The 18393-nt window shown below is 40.5% G+C and overlaps 1 pseudogene; it reads left to right on the forward strand.

Annotated features, from left to right (window-relative positions):
* The window catches only part of LOC119988998, a 49745-nt pseudogene extending 41488 nt beyond the window's left edge, over positions 1–8257 (forward strand).
* The last annotated feature ends 10136 nt before the right edge of the window (positions 8258–18393 follow it).

An 18393-nucleotide genomic window follows, 5' to 3' on the forward strand; every position in this document is an offset into this window, starting at 1 on the left:
AAATCATTAAAATCCACTCCAAGTGGAATTTTTATTCATCTTTGGCCAAACCGGGAATGGCCCCAATGATCCCGTGCACACCCTTCTTTCAAATTACAAAATCCACTCCAAGTGGAATTTTTATTCATCATTGGCCAAGCCGGGAATGACCACAATGATCCCGTGCACACCCTTTTTTCAAATTACCAAACCCACGCCAAGTGGGATTTTTATCTAATCTTTGGCCAAGCCGGGAATGGCCGCAGTGATCCCGTGCACCCTCTTTTCAAATCATCCAAATCCACTCCAAGTGGAATTTTTATTAATCTTTGGCCAAGCCGGGAATGGCCGTAGTGATCTCGTGCACCTTTTTTCTTTAAACCACTCCAAGTGAATTTTTCATCACATTCACAATGAGATTTTCAAAAACAAATTAGAGCCAAATAGGAAAACATTCAAAGGTAACCGTTTTCGGGAGTTGTGGGGTGCCTAACACCTTCCCCATGCTCAATAGACCCCCTTGCCCATTTTTCTCGTAGACCAGAACGGATGTCCAATTGCATCCTAAAAATCAATTGGTGGCGACTTCATTATTTTTCATGCCGGTTGCTTCAGCTGGTGACTTCACTGGGGATCATGGTTGTTGTACCAAAGGGGTCGGGCCTTGTTGTCTTGGTGTTTTCCTATTTGGTTCATTTGTTTATTTTGTTGTTCGTTTTTTTCAACATTTTGAGGAATCTAATATGTTTGTTCATGATTGTAGATAAAATAACAGGTTTTTGGTTTCATAAAACTTGAGTGTTTAAGTGTTTGTTGAGGATATGGTATGATTCCCCCGCACACACATCACTATTCACATGCACACAAATGGCCCATAAAAACCGGGTCCTACTAGTGATTAGTGAGGGTTGATCTTTGCTTTTGATGGATTTTGTCCTCACGTAAGCAAGGAAAGACATCCTCCTGGATTGACGTCCCTTCAAGATATTGGGGGATGGGTTCCACTTCCAGAAATGGGGTGTGAACTAACATGATCCAGTGGCCTCTCGCGTAGCCGCGTTATAGTTAGATATGCCACCGATATGCACATTAGATAACCCTTAGATCTGGTTCGAGACCTTCAGAAGTTTGTAGGAACCTGATTTTGTTTAGGAACAATGGGGGATTCTCCTATCCTTAACTCTATTTATTTCTTGTACATTTAAATACCCTGTACCTTTATTCCTCATTTACATGTTTATATGTACTTGATGCATACTTGTATGTATACATTCATCAAAACACACATGTACATCTTTTATACATTTGTCATATATGTTAGCCTAGGTTATGATCATGCACAAGTATAATGACCCCAACATGTCCATATATACCTGTGCATTTGTTAATTATCCATACATGTCCATATATACTTGTACACTTGTTAATTATCCACACATGTTCATATATACCTGCCATGTACATTATTCATTACCTTTGCATATACAATAAATCAATTGTTTATATACTATATTTGTTGTCCTTTTTCTAATCATTATACTTATTCTTTTCATGCTCCCATGCATTCACTAGTCACATTCTTTGTCATTTGATAGACTAAGAAATTCACCAAAAATTCACAGTCATGCATGAGCATAAGTAATAAAACTGATTAATTAATAAAAAATTTCTTTTATCATTTAGGTGGCACATAAAAAAGAAAAAGCACAAGTTCATTCATATCACCATCATCCTTATCGCACCAGATTACAATTGCGAATTGCTAGAACAATGGAGAACGAACAACAGAAGGAACTGATCCAAAGGCAAAGCCAGGAAATTACAGATCTAAAAGAACAAATGGCTATGCTGGTTACTCAGATGTCGCAATTCATGAAAGGAAAAGCAGTTGCAGAAAGTTCAGCACAGAAAGGAGATCCCATGCATCCAGTTGTATGACAACATGACAATGAATTTCTCAGGATGTGCATCGATAGTCGGGCCAGCTCGGGATGGTGGATTTCCATCATTGGATTCCCAACAGAAAACATATGTCATGCCCGTAGAGGTTAAAGAGGAAGAAGGAAAAGGTCTTACTGTTGAGCAGTACAAAAAGATGGAAAAATGGATGAGTTCAATTGAAGGATTTGGGCCTGTTGGTGCTTTAAGCCCACATAAGCTATGTTTGGTGAAAGATCTGATTATTCCTCCTGATTTCAAGCTTCCTGCTTTTACTCTCTTCGATGGTACTGGAATTCCTCTAGATCATCTGACCATGTATTGTCGGAGGATGCAGCCATATGCTCACGATGAGAAGATATTGATTCACTTTTTCCAAGAAAGTTTGACAGAGAGTGCAACTCGGTGGTTTACAAGCTTAGATCCGTCTTCTGTTGAGACATGGGAGGATCTGGCTAATTTGTTTCTGAAGAAGTATGAGTATAACATGGAGAAGGTCCCTACCATCTATGACCTTCAGTGTACTGTCATGAAGGAAGGAGAAAGTTTTCGGGATTGGGCCCATAGATGGAGAGACTTAGCATCCCAGATACACCCTCCGCTGGCGGAACAAGATCTAGTTAACGCATTCATTGACGCACTTCGAGAGCCTTATACTTCAAAAATTACTGGAGGGGGGCACGCAGGTTTAGGAGAAATGATCCGAGTAGGGGAACGTATTGAGAGATGCATGCAGAGAGGAAATATCAGCATTAGAGTCCCAATGCTTGAGAAACCAGAATATCAGAAGGGAGGGAAGATGAAGAAGAAGGAAACGAGGTGCATACTGTTAATTATAGCGATAATCCCACTTATGGGTCCCACACTTCTCATTACAGGCCGCGAAGCAATGCTCCCAGGCTGTCCAGTCCATATAACCACTACCCAAACTCAAATTCCTACCTGCTACCTCAGCATTCTTATCGACCACCTCAGCCAACTTACCAACCACCTCATCAAGCTTACGAACCACCTCAACAAAATTACTAGTTACCTCAACAAGCCTACCAACCACCCCGCCAAAATTACCAAAACTTTGAAAATAACCCCAGACCCCGAAGGCAGCTAGAACAATTCACTCTGATACCCATGACCTATGCCCAATGTTATGAGAAGTTATTGTCTAATTCAGCTATTGCACCTATCCCGGGAAGAGGACCCAGGAATCCACCTTACCCTCCTTGGTATAACCCTGAGGTGACATGTGCTTATCACGGGGATTCGCCTGGACATTCAATTGAAAATTGTCTGACCTTCAAGAGGATTGTGCAAAATATGGTCAATTCTGGATGGTTGAATTTTGATGGGATCAGGAAGCCCAATGTGACCACTAATCCTCTACCAGATCATGGCAATGGAGATACTAATGCCGTTGAGGGTTCTGGTGAATTTAGGAGGAAAATTACAGAGGTAATTATGCCTTTGAGTTTAGTGCTGGATGCTTTGGAAAAGGATGGACTTATTAAAAGAGAGGAGCTGGACTTAACATTGAAATATGATGGCTATGATGAATTGAAGACTTGTGAATTTCACAAAGGCATTCGAGGACATTCTCTGGAGAGTTGTTTTCAATTTCAAGCAAGGGTGCAAGATTTGATTGATAGCAAGAAAGTAATATTTGGGGTAAAGTCAGGGTGCTCAAGTGCAGTCAATGTTATTGGGGATGAATTCTATAAGGGACCAATGCCTGGTGGGCGGGCAAAGCCAATTGTCTTGCAGTACTTTTTAGAGGATCAACCGATTGTAAAATGTCCACTTCCTTCAAAGCCTGCTTACGTGAGTGATAAGGCTGTTCCGTGGGTATACGAGAAAAGTGATCCTGGGGTTGTTGTGGGTAACATCTCAGGAGTGAGCAGGATAACCCAAACTGGATGAGTTTACTCTCGAGAGGAGTCAAGTGACCCAGTGTCAGGAACAGAAGTCGAAAGGAAAAGGAAGGGAAAAGATGTCCTAGGAGCAGAAGAGAATTTGAAAGATTTGAAAAAAGATCAGATTGTATGTGAAGAAATTAAGAAAACAGTGACTGATGGAGAAATTCAAGAGTTTCTAAAGATTGTCCGTCAAAGTGAATATATGATTATAAACCAGCTGAAAAATACCCCAGCAAAGATTTCCATCCTAGAATTAATCATGAGTTCAGAGCCACACCGTAAAGTGTTGTTGAGAATGCTGAATCAGGCCTATGTACCAAAAAAGATACCGACAGAATCTTTTGACGGGATCGTCAAAAATGTGCTCGCAACTCACTTGTTATCATTCACTGAAGAGGAGATTCCAGATGAAGGGATTGGCCATAACAAGGCGTTGCATATTTCTGTCATGTGTAGGGGTTTTGAGGTAGCGAGTATTTTGATTGACAATGGATCGTCGTTGAATATCCTGCCAAAGGAAACTTTTGATAGATTGCCAATTGATAGATCATATTTGAAGCAAGTACTAGTAGTAGCTAAAGCCTTTGATGGAACCAGGAAGGAGATAATGGGGCAGATCGAGGTCCCACTGGAGATTGCAAATGTGACCTTCAATGTGCCTTTTATGGTGATGGATATATCGCCTACTTACAGTTGCTTGTTAGGGAGGTTGTGGATCCATACTGCTGGTGCGGTTCCATCATCTTTACATCAGAATCTCAAATTTGCTCACGGAGGAAGAGTTTACATTGTTAAGGGCCAGTCGGAATGGATGGTGGCTAGTGTCTCAAACTCACTCCATAATGATGCGCCCCTATAGGGGATTGAAAGCTCATTCCAGTCCTTTGAGATTGCTACTGCTAATTTTGAGAAGGAAGAGTAGCTTTTGGTGCAGCCCCGTTTGTCAAAAGTGGCTAAGTTTATTGGAAGAATTATGTTGAAGATGGGATTCCAACCAGGAGGAGGTTTAGGCAAAGAGGAGCAGGGGATAAAGAAGCCGATAGTGGTATTGAAACAGGCTGAGCGCTGGGGGCTTGGGTATAAGCCAAGTAGAGCTGATAGGATACAAGTCCAGGCTGAGAAACAGGCAAAGAGAATCGCTCGTTTTGAGGGTCGAGAGCTGGATGTCCCAAAAAAGTCAATCCCCTGGCTTTATGACAGTTTCGTGTTTGGAGATTTCTTGGAAAAGGTCAATCCGCTCAATGCAGAGCCAATTCCAGGGAAATTTATCCTTAATCTTCCTGTTGATCAAGTTGAAAAGAGTCGAACTGGGCCAAATTTTAGAGAGCTATGTGAGCAGTTTGAAGATTTTCATGTCGCTGTTATAGAGGAGGATCAGAACTTTACTGCTAAGTCTTATTATGTTGTCCCTCGGCCTCCAAGTTTTGAGCTCAACAACTGGACCAGTTTCGAATTGCCAATCTCTATCAACAGCCTTCAAGAGTAATCTCCATATGCACTATAATCTGTGGTCCAGCTCACAGCTACTGATTGGGTTTTTGTAATGAGCATGTCTTTACTTTATCTTTTGATGAATTCACATAGTATGGCCTTTGCATGTTCTCATGTTTCAGATGATTCTGCTATGCTTATCATAAATAAAAATCTTTGTTCAAAACTCTCACATCTATTCACCTTATTTCATCCATCACTTCCAAAATTCCAAATCTCACACATTCCATTTTAACAGGACTGAAATTGATGATAATGAAAAAGATGAACCAAATGAACCAGATTTTGGGGCACCCATTAACAATGTTGAATCTGACTCCGACATTGAGGATGAATTTGAGATATCGCCAGAAATGTTGAGACAAGTTAATCAAGAAGAAAAGATAATTCAGCCGCACAAAGAACTTACTGAGGTTGTTAACTTGGGAACTGAAGATCAGAAAAAGGAGGTTAGGATTGGTTCAGCTTTTGGAGGAGGAGATAGAGAAAGATTGATAGAAGTCAAAGGTTTATTGGGGAGACTGGAGATGCCGTCTCCTCGCACCGAGAAAGAAGTCAGAGGTTTCTTGGGGAGACTCAATTATATTGCAAGGTTCATTTCACGGTTGACAACTACGTGTGAGCCAATTTTCAAGTTACTTCGGAAGAATAACCCGTCAAAATGGAATGATGAGTGTCAAAGTGCTTTTGAGAGAATCAAACAGTATTTACAAAATCCGCCAGTCTTGATGCCTCCGGTTGCTGGGAAGCCGCTTATCCTCTACTTGACTGTATCGGACAATTCGATGGGGTGTATGTTAGGGCAACATGATTCATCTGGGAGGATAGAGCATGTGATCTACTACTTGAGCAAGAAATTCACAAGTTGTGAGACAAACTACTCCATGGTGGAGAAAACTTGTTGTTCATTAGCATGGGCTGCGCATAGGCTCCGACAGTATATGTTGTATCACACTAATTGGTTGATCTCGAGAATGGACCCGATCAAGTACATTTTTGAAAAACCATCTCTTTCGAGAAGGATTGCAAAATGGCAGATGTTGTTGTCAGAATATAACATTTTATATGTTACCCAAAAGGCAGTGAAAGGAAGTGCAATAGCGGATTGCTTAGCAGAGCAGGCAATTAATGAATCTCAGCCGATGAATCCAGGGTTCCCAGACGAAGAAATCTTGTCCTTAGAGATGGAGAGTCAGAAGGATCCGGGTAAATGGGTTATGTTGTTTGATGGCGCTTCTAATGTTGTCGGTAATGGGATTGGGGCTGTGCTTATTTCCCCAGAGGGCAAAGTTACCCCGTTTACTGCTAAGCTTTATTTCGAATGTACCAACAATGTGTCCGAGTATGAGGCCTGTGCCATGGGAATTCAAGCTGCTATTGATGTTGGGATTAAGAAGCTTCAGGTTTATGGTGACTCTCAGTTGATGATTAGGCAATTGTGTGACGAATGGGAAACCAGGGATGCCAAGTTAGTCCCATACTATCGACATATCAAAGAGTTGACCAGGTTTTTTGACTGTGTGGAATTTGATCATATTCCAAGAGAAGAAAACCAGATGGCAGATGCCTTGGCCACTCTGGCAGCCATGTTTGATATAGACCCTCGAGGAGAAGTAGAGGTCATCAAGATTGAGAAGCGTGAAATTCAGACACATTGTTTGAATGTAGTAGTAGAACCTGATGGCAAACCCTGGTATTATGATGTGAAGCAGTATTTGGAGAAAGGAGAATATCCTCCAGAGGCCTCAGATAATGACAAACGCACCATCTGAAGGCTCTCAAGCTCCTTTTTCTTGGATAAAAATGTGTTGTATAAGAGAAGCTCGGGATTTGTACTTCTTCGATGCGTGGATACAGATGAAGCCAAACAGATTATGGAAGAGATTCATGAAGGAATATGTGGTACTCATTCGAGTGGATATTCAATGGCAAGAAAGATATTGCGGGCAGACTACTATTGGCTTACAATGGAAAGAGATTGTATCAACTATGCAATCAGATGCCATAAGTGCCAGATTTATGCTGATAAGACTCATGTTCCAGTAAACCCTCTATGGGTATTAGCAGCACCATCGCCATTTTCGATGTGGGGTATAGATGTTATTGGCCCTATTGAGCCCAAAGCTTCCAACGGACACCGCTTCATTCTGGTTGCAATTGATTATTTTACAAAGTGGGTGGAAGCAAATTCTTATGCCAAAGTGACAAGTAACGTTATCGCCCAATTTTTGAGAAAAGATATTGTATGTCGTTATGGGGTTCCTGAAAGGATCATACAGACAATGGTATGAATTTCAATAGCAATATAGTGAATGATTTATGTGAGCAGTTCAAGATCAAGCATCATAATTCATTTCCTTATCGTCCCAGGATGAACGGGGCTGTTGAGGCAGCTAACAAAAATATCAAGAAGATTATTCAGAAGATGACGGAGAATTACAAAGATTGGCATGAAAAGCTTCCTTTTGCTTTATATGGGTATCGGACTTCTGTGCGTACTTCCACGGGTGAAAGTCCTTTTGCTTTAGTATACGAGACAGAGACGGTTCTTCCCATTGAAGTAGAAATTCCCTCGTTAAGAGTAGTGGTGGAGGCCAATTTGGAGGAAACTGAGTGGGTCCGAAACCGGTACGAACATCTGAATTTTATTGAGGAGAGAAGATTGGGGGCACTTTTTAGAGGACAGCTTTACCAAAGACGAATGATAAGAGCACATCATAAGAAAGTGCGTCCTCGTTGTTTTAGAGTGGGGGATCTAGTACTAAAGATGATTCAGCCACCTCAAAAAGATCACCGTGGGAAATGGACTCCTACTTATGAGGGACCATATGTGGTGAAGAAAGCATTCTCTGGTGGAGCAGTAATTTTGACAAAGGATGGATGGAGAGGATTTGCCTCACCCAGTAAATGCCGATGTTCTCAGGCGGTATTATGCGTAACCAAAAAAGAAAAAAAAATCCCGCTAGAGTGAAAACCCGAAAGGGCGCTCTAGGCAAAAATTAGGGACAAGAACAAATCCTGCTAGAGTGAAAACCCAAAAGGGCGCTCTAGGCAAAAAAAAAATCCCGTTAGAGTGAAAACCCGAAAGGGCGCTCTAGGCAAAAATTAGGGACAAAAAATCCCGCTAGAGTGAAAACCCGAAAGGGTGCTCTAGGCAAAAGTTAGGGACAAAAAGAAATTTTATTGGAGTGAAAACCCTCACGGGCGCTTTAATTATGGCTGCAAGTTCCGGTTACAGATTGTTTGAAGAAAGGAGGTTGAGACATGAGCCTGTTGGTTGTTAACTTGTCTTGCATTGACATTGGTGCGGAGCACATAATCGACTTCGTAGGTGCCAGATTGGAGGATAGCTATTTGGGCACGCACCCAAAACTGGGGCAGTTTGTGGTGCGCTCCTTATGCTATCATATATTCCACCCTGCGAAGGTGTTAGTCGTAAAACAGAATGAGAAGTTTGTTGGCAGAAATGGACGACTCAGAGACAGCCTCATACGAGTCAGATTTGATCATTGTTAATTGGGTGCACACCAAAACTGGGGCAGTTTTGGTGGAATCTTTGAATTATCACATATTTCATCTTGGAGAAGCTTGGTTTGTCCTTTCTTCCTTTGACTTCTCTACATTCTCGCACATATCTTTGTCTAAAGATTTTCGATTGTCACCCATCCTTTTCAATAAAAATGGTGAAGAAATTCATTTCTGCAGTTTTGTCACTTGTGACATCTTTTTCCATATCCCAATTCAATTCTCGTTCCATATTCCAAAAAGTTTATCATTTGCATTCAGCAATTGACGTGCATGGCTATACTATTAAATTTATCACTGTCAAAGTTTTGACAGAAAATATGAGGAGTGCATTGAGACATTACTTTTGACAGGAATTTGATTAGATTTTGGCATCCTAAGCTGGAAAGGATTTGAATGAAAAACTTATAGCCGAGGTAAGCATTAGCAGGAAAGAGAGGATTGCATTCATAAGATGCGCACAATAAAATGAATAAAGAAAATCCAAATGAACTGGCAGCCTTGAACTCAAAAGTGGGCACACATGCAAATAGGCAAAGAAAAGGAAGAGAGATAGTTGAAGAGTTGGGTTTGGAATGAGTGACGGCCTTTACTAATCAGCATAGAGAAGATGCATGGACAATCCAGAGTCCGAAAGTCAAACCCTACAAAGAAGCAGATTTGTTCTAGCAATTCGCAACTGTACGCGTGATTGAGGATGGCAAAGCCTTGAGAAAACATGCATTCACTCATTAATGAAACATTCATATTTGAACAAGATCGGTCATTACATGCATCATTGTTGCGTATGGTTTGTATTTTTTGTATTATGGCAGGTTTATGCAGAAGGTACAGCTTGGACATAGTAATTTTCCTCAAATCAAAACATATCACTTGCTCGAAACATCTTTCTGTTAAGACGAGATTACAAAAACTCTTGAATATCATCTGCAAAACACAAAAATCATTTTCAGCCAAGCCGGGAATGACTACAGTGATCCCGTGCACCTTTTCTCAAAACAAAAAATCGTTTTTAGTCAAGTCGGGAATGGCTACAGTGATCCTGAGCACCTTTTCTCAAAACAAAAAATCTTTTTAGCCAAGCTGAGAATGGCTCCCAATGATCCCGAGCACCATAGCCAAGCCGAGAATGGCTTCAAATGATCCCGAGCACCATAGCCAAGCCGGGAATGGCTTCAAATGATCCCAAGCACAGACCATAGCCAAGCCGGGAATGGCTACAGTGATCCCGAGGACACATTTCAGCCAAGCCGGGAATGGCTACAGTGATCCCAAGCACTTTTCTCAGCCAAGTCGGGAATTGCTACAGTGATCCCAAACACTTTTTTCAGCCAAGCCGGGAATGGCTACAGTGATCCCAAGCACTTTTCATAGCCAAGCCGGGAGTGGCTACAATGATCCCGAGCACCTTTCCTCATCCTTCCCGTACTATACTCGGTTAACTACACCTTTGTCTGTCTTTTATTTCATAAAAAACATACAAAGAGGGGCAGCTGTAGTAACCGATTTTTGTCCGGTTGAAGAATAATTAATAAAAGCAAAAATTCAAAATTCAAGAGCCCGTGTCAGAGGCCCACATGCTTACACAAAAATTCAAAGCCTATTTCATGGACCCACAAACATACAAAAATCCTAAGACCCATTTCTTGGACCATAAGCCCATAAAATTCAAACTCAAGCCCAATACAACAAAACCCTAGAAAATATCTAGAGAATAAAAATAAATAAATTAAATGGAAAATTAAAGGTGGAAAAGACCAAAAAGAATAGCCACCTTGGTTAAAAGGAAAGAAAAAGTAAGGGCAAAAGAGACAAATTGAAAGAACTAGGGTTTTAGGAGAGAGGTGGTCTCATTCTCTCTTAATATAAAAGAAATGCAGCATTCTTTGAGAAGGGGGGCCGCACGACACACACAGGGAAAAAAAGGAGCCGCACAACAAAAGGAAAAAGGGAGCAGCCAGGAGAGCAAAAGAAAAGAGAACAAGAAACACAGAAGAAAAAAGGAGAAAAGACGAGAAGGAGAAGGGAGAGCAGCTGAAATCAGAGAAGAAATAGGAGAAAACGGGTTTCAATTCTTCAAGGGTAACGTCTCTGTCAAACAAGATCATTGAAACGACATAGTTTTACTCTAGGTTTTCCTCTTATGCTTTAGGCGGGATGTTTTAGCGCCTTATACTGTAGCCTTACGGTAGCCTTAATTCTTTATTCATTTATTTTCTTGTATATGTTTGAGGACTGGTAGCACAGTTTGTAAGTATCTGGAATACATTGACAAAATACAAAAGCTTGTTTTTCATCTTTCCTTCTTAGATATCTTTTGGTTTTCATGGTATCGGAGCTTCTATAAGTCTCCAATTACAATCTGTTTTTTTTTTCTGATCCTGAATCATGACAACCAAGAACACAACAGAACTTCCTGGTGTTGAAACTGGCACTATTGCCATTCCAACCAGCACTTCTTACCCTCTTGATGATCCACTCATCCTCACAACTGCTGATTATGCAGTCACTAAGCTGGTTAGTCTTGCCCTTACTGGTGAAGACAATTACCATGTATGGAGTCGAAATATCTTCACCGCACTTGAAGGTCGCAACAAACAAGTTTTGGTGGATGGCTCATTGGAGGTAACTTCTTCCACTGATTCACGCTATATTTCATGGCGACGATGCAATAGTATGATCATAACCTGGATATTAAACTGTGTGTCGAAAGAAATTGGCAATAGCTTGTCTAGTTTCACCACAGCTCGTGAACTATGGCTTGATCTGAAGGCTCGCTATGCTGCGTCCAATGATACTCGAGTATATGAGCTTCGTCAATCCATGGGTGAAACGCGTCAGGGTGCGATGTCTGTTACGGAATATTATACCAAACAAAAAGGTTTTTGGGATGAGTTCATCTACTACAACATCCTTCCAGATTGTACCTGTGGATCACGGGCAGCCCTGGAGTGTTATCAACAAAAGGACCACACTATGGTCTTTCTAATGGGTTTGAATGAGTGCTTCACCATTGTTCGCAATCAAGTACTTTCTCTTGAGCCTCTTCCTGTATGTTCAAAAGCCTTGTCTATGGTGCTTCACATAGAAAGACAGCTGACTCTTACTCACGCATCATCCACTCCACACAGTTCCTCTGCCATGGCTATAAAGTCTTTGTCTACTAATGATTCAGGAAAGAATACTTCTTCTGGTCAAGGAAGGCGAGAGAATTTGTCCTGTAACTATTGTCGCAAGTCAGGACACACTATTGACAAATGTTATAAACTCCATGGGTACCCAACAGGACAGCCTAAACGGCCACAACGTTATGGGGATAGGGGCCACTATGTGAATCAAGCAGAAATGATGTCCGGCCCTGATACAGCTCAAGGACCTATGCAAATGTCACCATAACTTTGTAACCAACTCATGCATTTTCTTAAACTCAATTCTTCATCACCTTCTGAAGCTGGTTCAGGTAGTGGTTCTACTATTCCTCCTGCCTTGTCCTCAGCCTCTGCTGTAGCAGGTAACGTTTCCCCTCATCTGTCAATTACTGACCAACTAAAAATGCCTTTTCTTGTGAATTGGATAGTAGATAGTGGTGCTAGCGATCACATTGTCTGCTCTCTTGATTTTCTCTATTCTGCAGCTCCTGTTGTAAACCGTTTTGTGACCCTGCCAAATGGTGAACGACATAAAGTCACTCATATAGGTTCCCTCATCTTATATGCTGGCATTACACTTCATCATGTGCTCTGTGTACCTACTTTTAATATCAATCTTATTTCAGTTAGTAAACTAACATCTTCAGATCAATACTCCATCACTTTTAAATCCAATTCTTGTTTCTTGTAGGACTTGGTCACTTTGAAGAGGATTGGAATGGGGAACATGCATAAAGGGCTTTATTTTTGGGAATCCAAGCTCACTTCTGTCCATTCTATTTTGAGAACCAATGCTGCCACCAAAGGATCCATGTTATGGCACTATCGATTGGGACATCCCTCTTCTACTACTAGCTTGTTTCTGCCCAAATCTCTTCAAGAACATTTTGATTTTTGTTCAACTTGTCCTTTGGCTAAAATGAAAAGAAAGCCCTTTAATGTTAGTGTGTCTCGCACAACATCTCCTTTTGAACTCATACATGTAGACATATGGGGTCCTCACTCCATATCTTCCATTGATGGATATAAATACTTCTTAACTATTGTTGATGATTTTAGTAGAGCCACTTGGGTTCATCTTCTACGGTCTAAGGCAGAAACTCAATCTTTCATTCAACAATTTTGCCAATATGTAAAGACTCATTTTCATACAAAAGTTCAAATTTTACGTTCAGACAATGGACTTGAATTTAATATGAAAGAGTTCTATGCATCTAATGGCATCTTGCATCAAACCACTTGTGTCTACACACCCCAACAAAATGGGGTAGTAGAACGCAAGCATCAACACATTCTTAACACCGCTAGAGCCATAAGATTCCATGCTCATGTTCCTGAAATTTTCTGGAGTTTTTGCATACTCACTGCAGTGCACCTCATCAATCGTCTACCTTCTCGCCAGTTAGACAAACACAGCCCATATCAAATTCTTTTCCATCGACCTCCCAATTACAGTGAACTCAAAGTGTTTGGTTGTTTATGCTATGCAGTCACCCATCCACATTCTCGTTCAAAATTCCAACCCAGGGCTCGTTCTTGTATGTTTCTGGGTTACCCTTTTGGAGTGAAAGGTTTTCATCTTATGGATCTTGAAACTCATGAAATATTCGTATCGCGAGATGTGGACTTTCATGAGACAAATTTTCCTTTCTCACCATCTAAATTATCTCCTTACACTGAAAATTCAGATCAATTACCTTCCGATGTCAGTCTACTATCGACACCAACAACTCCAGCAGTTGTTAATGCTCCCTCAAATGAAAGTTTGTTTTCAACTATGCCTTCCGAGACACATTCAGAATCTTCACCAGCTTCCAATGACTTGCCTTCTTCTAATATTCCCATTCGCAGATCGTCTCGTACTAAACAGCCTCCAACTTACTTGCAGGATTACCAATGTAATAATGCCAGTTGCATCTCCACTTCCAATGCTCATCATCAGGCCAAGTCTGGACCTATTCATCCCATCAGTAAGTACTTGAGTTATGTAAATTTTTCACATTCTCATGCAGCTTTCTTAAGTTCAGTCTCGGGCCATCATGAACCATCACATTTTTCTGTTGCTGTAAAAGATCCTGCATGGCAAGCAGCCATGCAATCTGAGTTACAAGCTCTTCAAGATAACCACACGTGGGATATGGCCTATTTACCTGCAGGCCGTAAGGCTATTGGTTCAAAGTGGGTCTACAAAATCAAATATAAACAAGATGGTACCATTGAACGATATAAAGTGTGTTTGGTAGCTCAAGGATTTAATCAACGGGCTGGTTTTGATTATTCTGAAACATTTTCTCCCGTGGTTAAAATGGTGACTGTGAGAGTTTTTCTGGCTTTGGCTTCCATGAACAAATGGACACTTCATCAATTAGATGTTCAGAATGCTTTCCTCCATGGCGATTTGTATGAGGAAGTATATATGACACCTCCTCCTGGTTACTCTGTCAAAGACTCCAACCTTGTTTGCAAGTTGAGGAAATCCCTGTATGGACTTAAACAGGCATCACGCCAATGGAATGAAAAGTTTAGATCCATTCTTCTGGACTGTGGTTTTCAACAGTCTAAATGTGACTATTCCCTGTTCACTTTGAAGCAGGGTACAGATTTTGTTGCTCTACTCCTTTACGTTGATGACATGATCATTGGGGGCAATGATGAAACACTCATTCAGTTGATCAAAACTCGATTACATTCATGTCTCAAATTGAAAGATCTGGGACCTATGAAATACTTTCTTGGCCTTGAAATCAATCGGTCTTCTATAGGTTTGGCTATTAGTCAACGTAAATACACCTTGGATCTGCTTCATGACACAGGTTTTATGGATGCAAAGCCGTTTTCCTCACCAACTGAATTGAATGTTCATCTTTCTATTGAAGATGGAATTCCTCTGGATGATCCTTCCTTATATAGACGATTGATTGGGAGATTGATGTATTTAACAATGACTCGCCCTGATATCAGTTATGTGGTTCATAGTTTAAGTAAATTCCTACATTGTCCTACGGATCAACATCTTCTTGGGGCACATCGAGTCTTGCGTTATTTGAAAGGAACACCTGGACAGGGTTTGTTCTTTCCCTCACATCCAAGTTATCACATTACTGCTTTTTGCGACTCTGACTGGGGGGGTGTCCGGACTCTCGTCGTTCCATCAGTGGTTTTTGTATCATGTTGGGAGGAGCACTTGTGTCATGGAAATCAAAGAAACAGCATACCATCTCCCGATCTTTCGTTGAGGCTGAGTATCGCTCTATGGCCAACACTTGTAGTGAGCTGGTATGGTTGTTTCGACTTCTACAAGATTTGAATACTAAGTCTCCTCAACCTATTTCTTTATTTTGTGACAGTAAGGCAGCAATTCACATTGGATCCAATCCTGTGTTCCATGAACGCACCAAACACATTGAATTGGATTGTCATTTTGTGAGAGAAAAGGTTCAATTGGGTTTTGTGAAGTTGTTCCATATTTCATCTGCTGCACAACCGAGTGACTTCTTGACAAAACCAATACCTGTTCATCAAATGCAATGTCTCCTTCGCAAGCTAAACGTAGTTGATGCCTACCATTTACCTTGTGAGGGGGTGTCAAACAAGATCATTGAAACGACATAGTTTTACTCTAGGTTTTCCTCTTATGCTTTAGGCAGGATGTTTTAGCGCCTTATACTGTAGCCTTACTGTAGCCTTAATTCTTTATTCATTTATTTTCTTGTATATGTTTGAGGACTGGTAGCACAGTTTGTAAGTATCTGGAATACATTGACAAAATACAAAAGCTTGTTTTTCATCTTTCCGTCTTGGATATCTTTTGGTTTTCAGTCTCTGGCAAACTCGTTTTGATTTGGGTTCTATTTCCTTGATTCGATTCCGACGTCGTCCATGTTCCATTTCTTTATTTTGGTTTCTGTCTGGGTTTGTTCTTAGATTACATCCTTCTTGGTTCAATATCCATATTTCTTTAGTTCTGTTTCTATGGAGTTGTTCGTCTCCTCTGTTCTTACTTCTCCAAGTTATTGATCTCTTGATTGTGTTTTGTTCAAGTTCGTAGTATATGGTCATGATTGAAGTTATACTAGTCGTATGTAGTTTGTGGATACATGTATGATTTGAATGAAATTTGGTCCGTGTGCGTTTGCTTGCTAGTGTTGATAACTGACCTTGCTATATCACTTTCTTCATTATGCTAGCATGTGGCTTTAATATTTGATTTTGACTTTTCTGGTTTGAATCTTTCCTGCTCACGGTATTGATGTTTAATATGATGTCTGGTTTTGATATCCGATTATGATAAGTTTGTCTTTCTTTGATGGCCGGTATATATGTATATATGGTGTGTGTATATGTGTGCAGGGTGTGTGCAGTACAATGTGTGTGTATATGTACAGTGTGTGTATGTGGGTGTATATACCATGGGTGTGTGTGTACATTTTATGTGTTTATATATTTGTATATGTATGTACATGGTTTGGATATGCATGTGTATGATATTGTATATGTTTATATGTGTATATGAATCTTTAAATATGGACTTGACTTGATATTGTTTGATTGAATACCTATTTGACCCATTCTTATGTTTGATTTGTTGGGTTCGGATCGGGCTTGACCCTACTTGGGCCGAGGGCAACTTAGAGGACTTGGGTCGAAAAACATACTTAGAGGATTTGGGCTGGATTGAAGCAATGGGCCTCGTGGGTGATATTGGATTTTTGTACATTTTATTATTTGTCATACATAATTGTAAAGTGTAAGTCTTGTAATAGTGTAATAAAAATAGTGGATGTAAAATAGAAAATGCATACATGATATTCTAGGATGCTAGAAGCATATAGAAATTAAGAAATGATTTTGTGAATGATGATTGCATTAGAATGCATGCTTAGGACTTTGATTTCTCACCCTATGCCATGATGCTTAGATATATGCTAGGATTGTTTGAATGCAATGAAAATGAATGCAACGCTTTAGTCATTAGAATTAATCCAAGCCGTCTCACTTTAATAAATACACCAAGACTAAATTATGGAACCCTTATGTTTTGTTTAAATACCAAGGAGCCTTCAAGATATTGGGGTTCCATTGACTATCATCCAAAACATTTGGATTTCGTGGACCCGGAAAGCGAATATGTTTTTAGGGATTAGGAGAATTTATTTAAGGACCCAAAGGGGGGTTTAAAGATATTTGGCCCGTCCGATGGGCCTTAAATGGATTCTTTCTTTTCTCATGAAGAGCATAATTGTGAGTAAGGCTTGAATTGAACATTTCTCCTTGATTGTGGGCCCTTTTGGTACATCAACCAAGTCTTCAAGAGTCTCTTTTCCAAAAATATCAAAACCCACTCAAAGTGGAATTTTTCATCCAGACTAAGCAAAACAAATCATTTTTGGCCAAGCCGGGAATGACCCCAATGATCCCGTGCACACCTTTTTTCAAATCATCAAAATCCACTCCAAGTGGAATTTTTATTCATCTTTGGCCAAACCGGGAATGACCCCAATGATCCCGTGCACACCCTTCTTTCAAATTACAAAATCCACTCCAAGTGAAATTTTTATTCATCTTTGGCCAAGCCGGGAATGGCCCCAATGATCCCATGCACACCTTTTTTCAAATTACCAAACCCACTCCAAGTGGAATTTTTATCTAATCTTTGGCCAAACCGGGAATGGCCGCAGTGATCCCGTGCACCCTCTTTTCAAATCATCCAAATCCACTCCAAGTGGAATTTTTATTAATCTTTGGCCAAGCCGGGAATGGCCACAGTGATCCCGTGCACCTTTTTTCTTTAAACCACTCCAAGTGGATTTTTCATCACATTCACAATGAGATTTTCAAAAACAAATTAGAGCCAAATAGGAAAACATTCAAAGGTAACCGTTTTCGGGAGTTGTGGGGTGCCTAACACCTTCCCTATGCTCAATAGACCCCCTTGCCCATTTTTCTCGTAGACCAGAACGGATGTCCAATTGCATCCTAAAAATCAATTGGTGGTGACTTCATTGTTTTTCATGCCGGTTGCTTCACGGTGGAAAGCTTGAAGACGATGACGATACAGTCGCAGTAGAAAACGTCACATTCTCCTCTTCTTGCACCGCCACTTCATCCATGATAATTGAGAGTTTCTCGATATGGGTTTGATCATTCAATTCATTACCAGCTGTGCGCTGAAGCCAACCTCAATATTTCTGTCCGAACATCGATCCTTCAGATCCTGCATATCCAGACAAAGGATCCTATGCACTGACTCTTCGAATACTTCTCCCTTTCTCGCTTCAACTCTCGCTTTCTTTTTTGTTTTTGTCTTTGGGTGTATTCATAAATGTATGAGATTTTAGTTAATTATGATATGGTAAAAATTATTTTAATTTTTGAGGGATGTAGGTATACCGGGGTGTAGT

The sequence above is a fragment of the Tripterygium wilfordii genome, chromosome 21, assembly GCF_013401445.1.
Source record: "Tripterygium wilfordii isolate XIE 37 chromosome 21, ASM1340144v1, whole genome shotgun sequence".
In the NCBI taxonomy this organism is placed as follows: Eukaryota; Viridiplantae; Streptophyta; class Magnoliopsida; order Celastrales; family Celastraceae; genus Tripterygium; species Tripterygium wilfordii.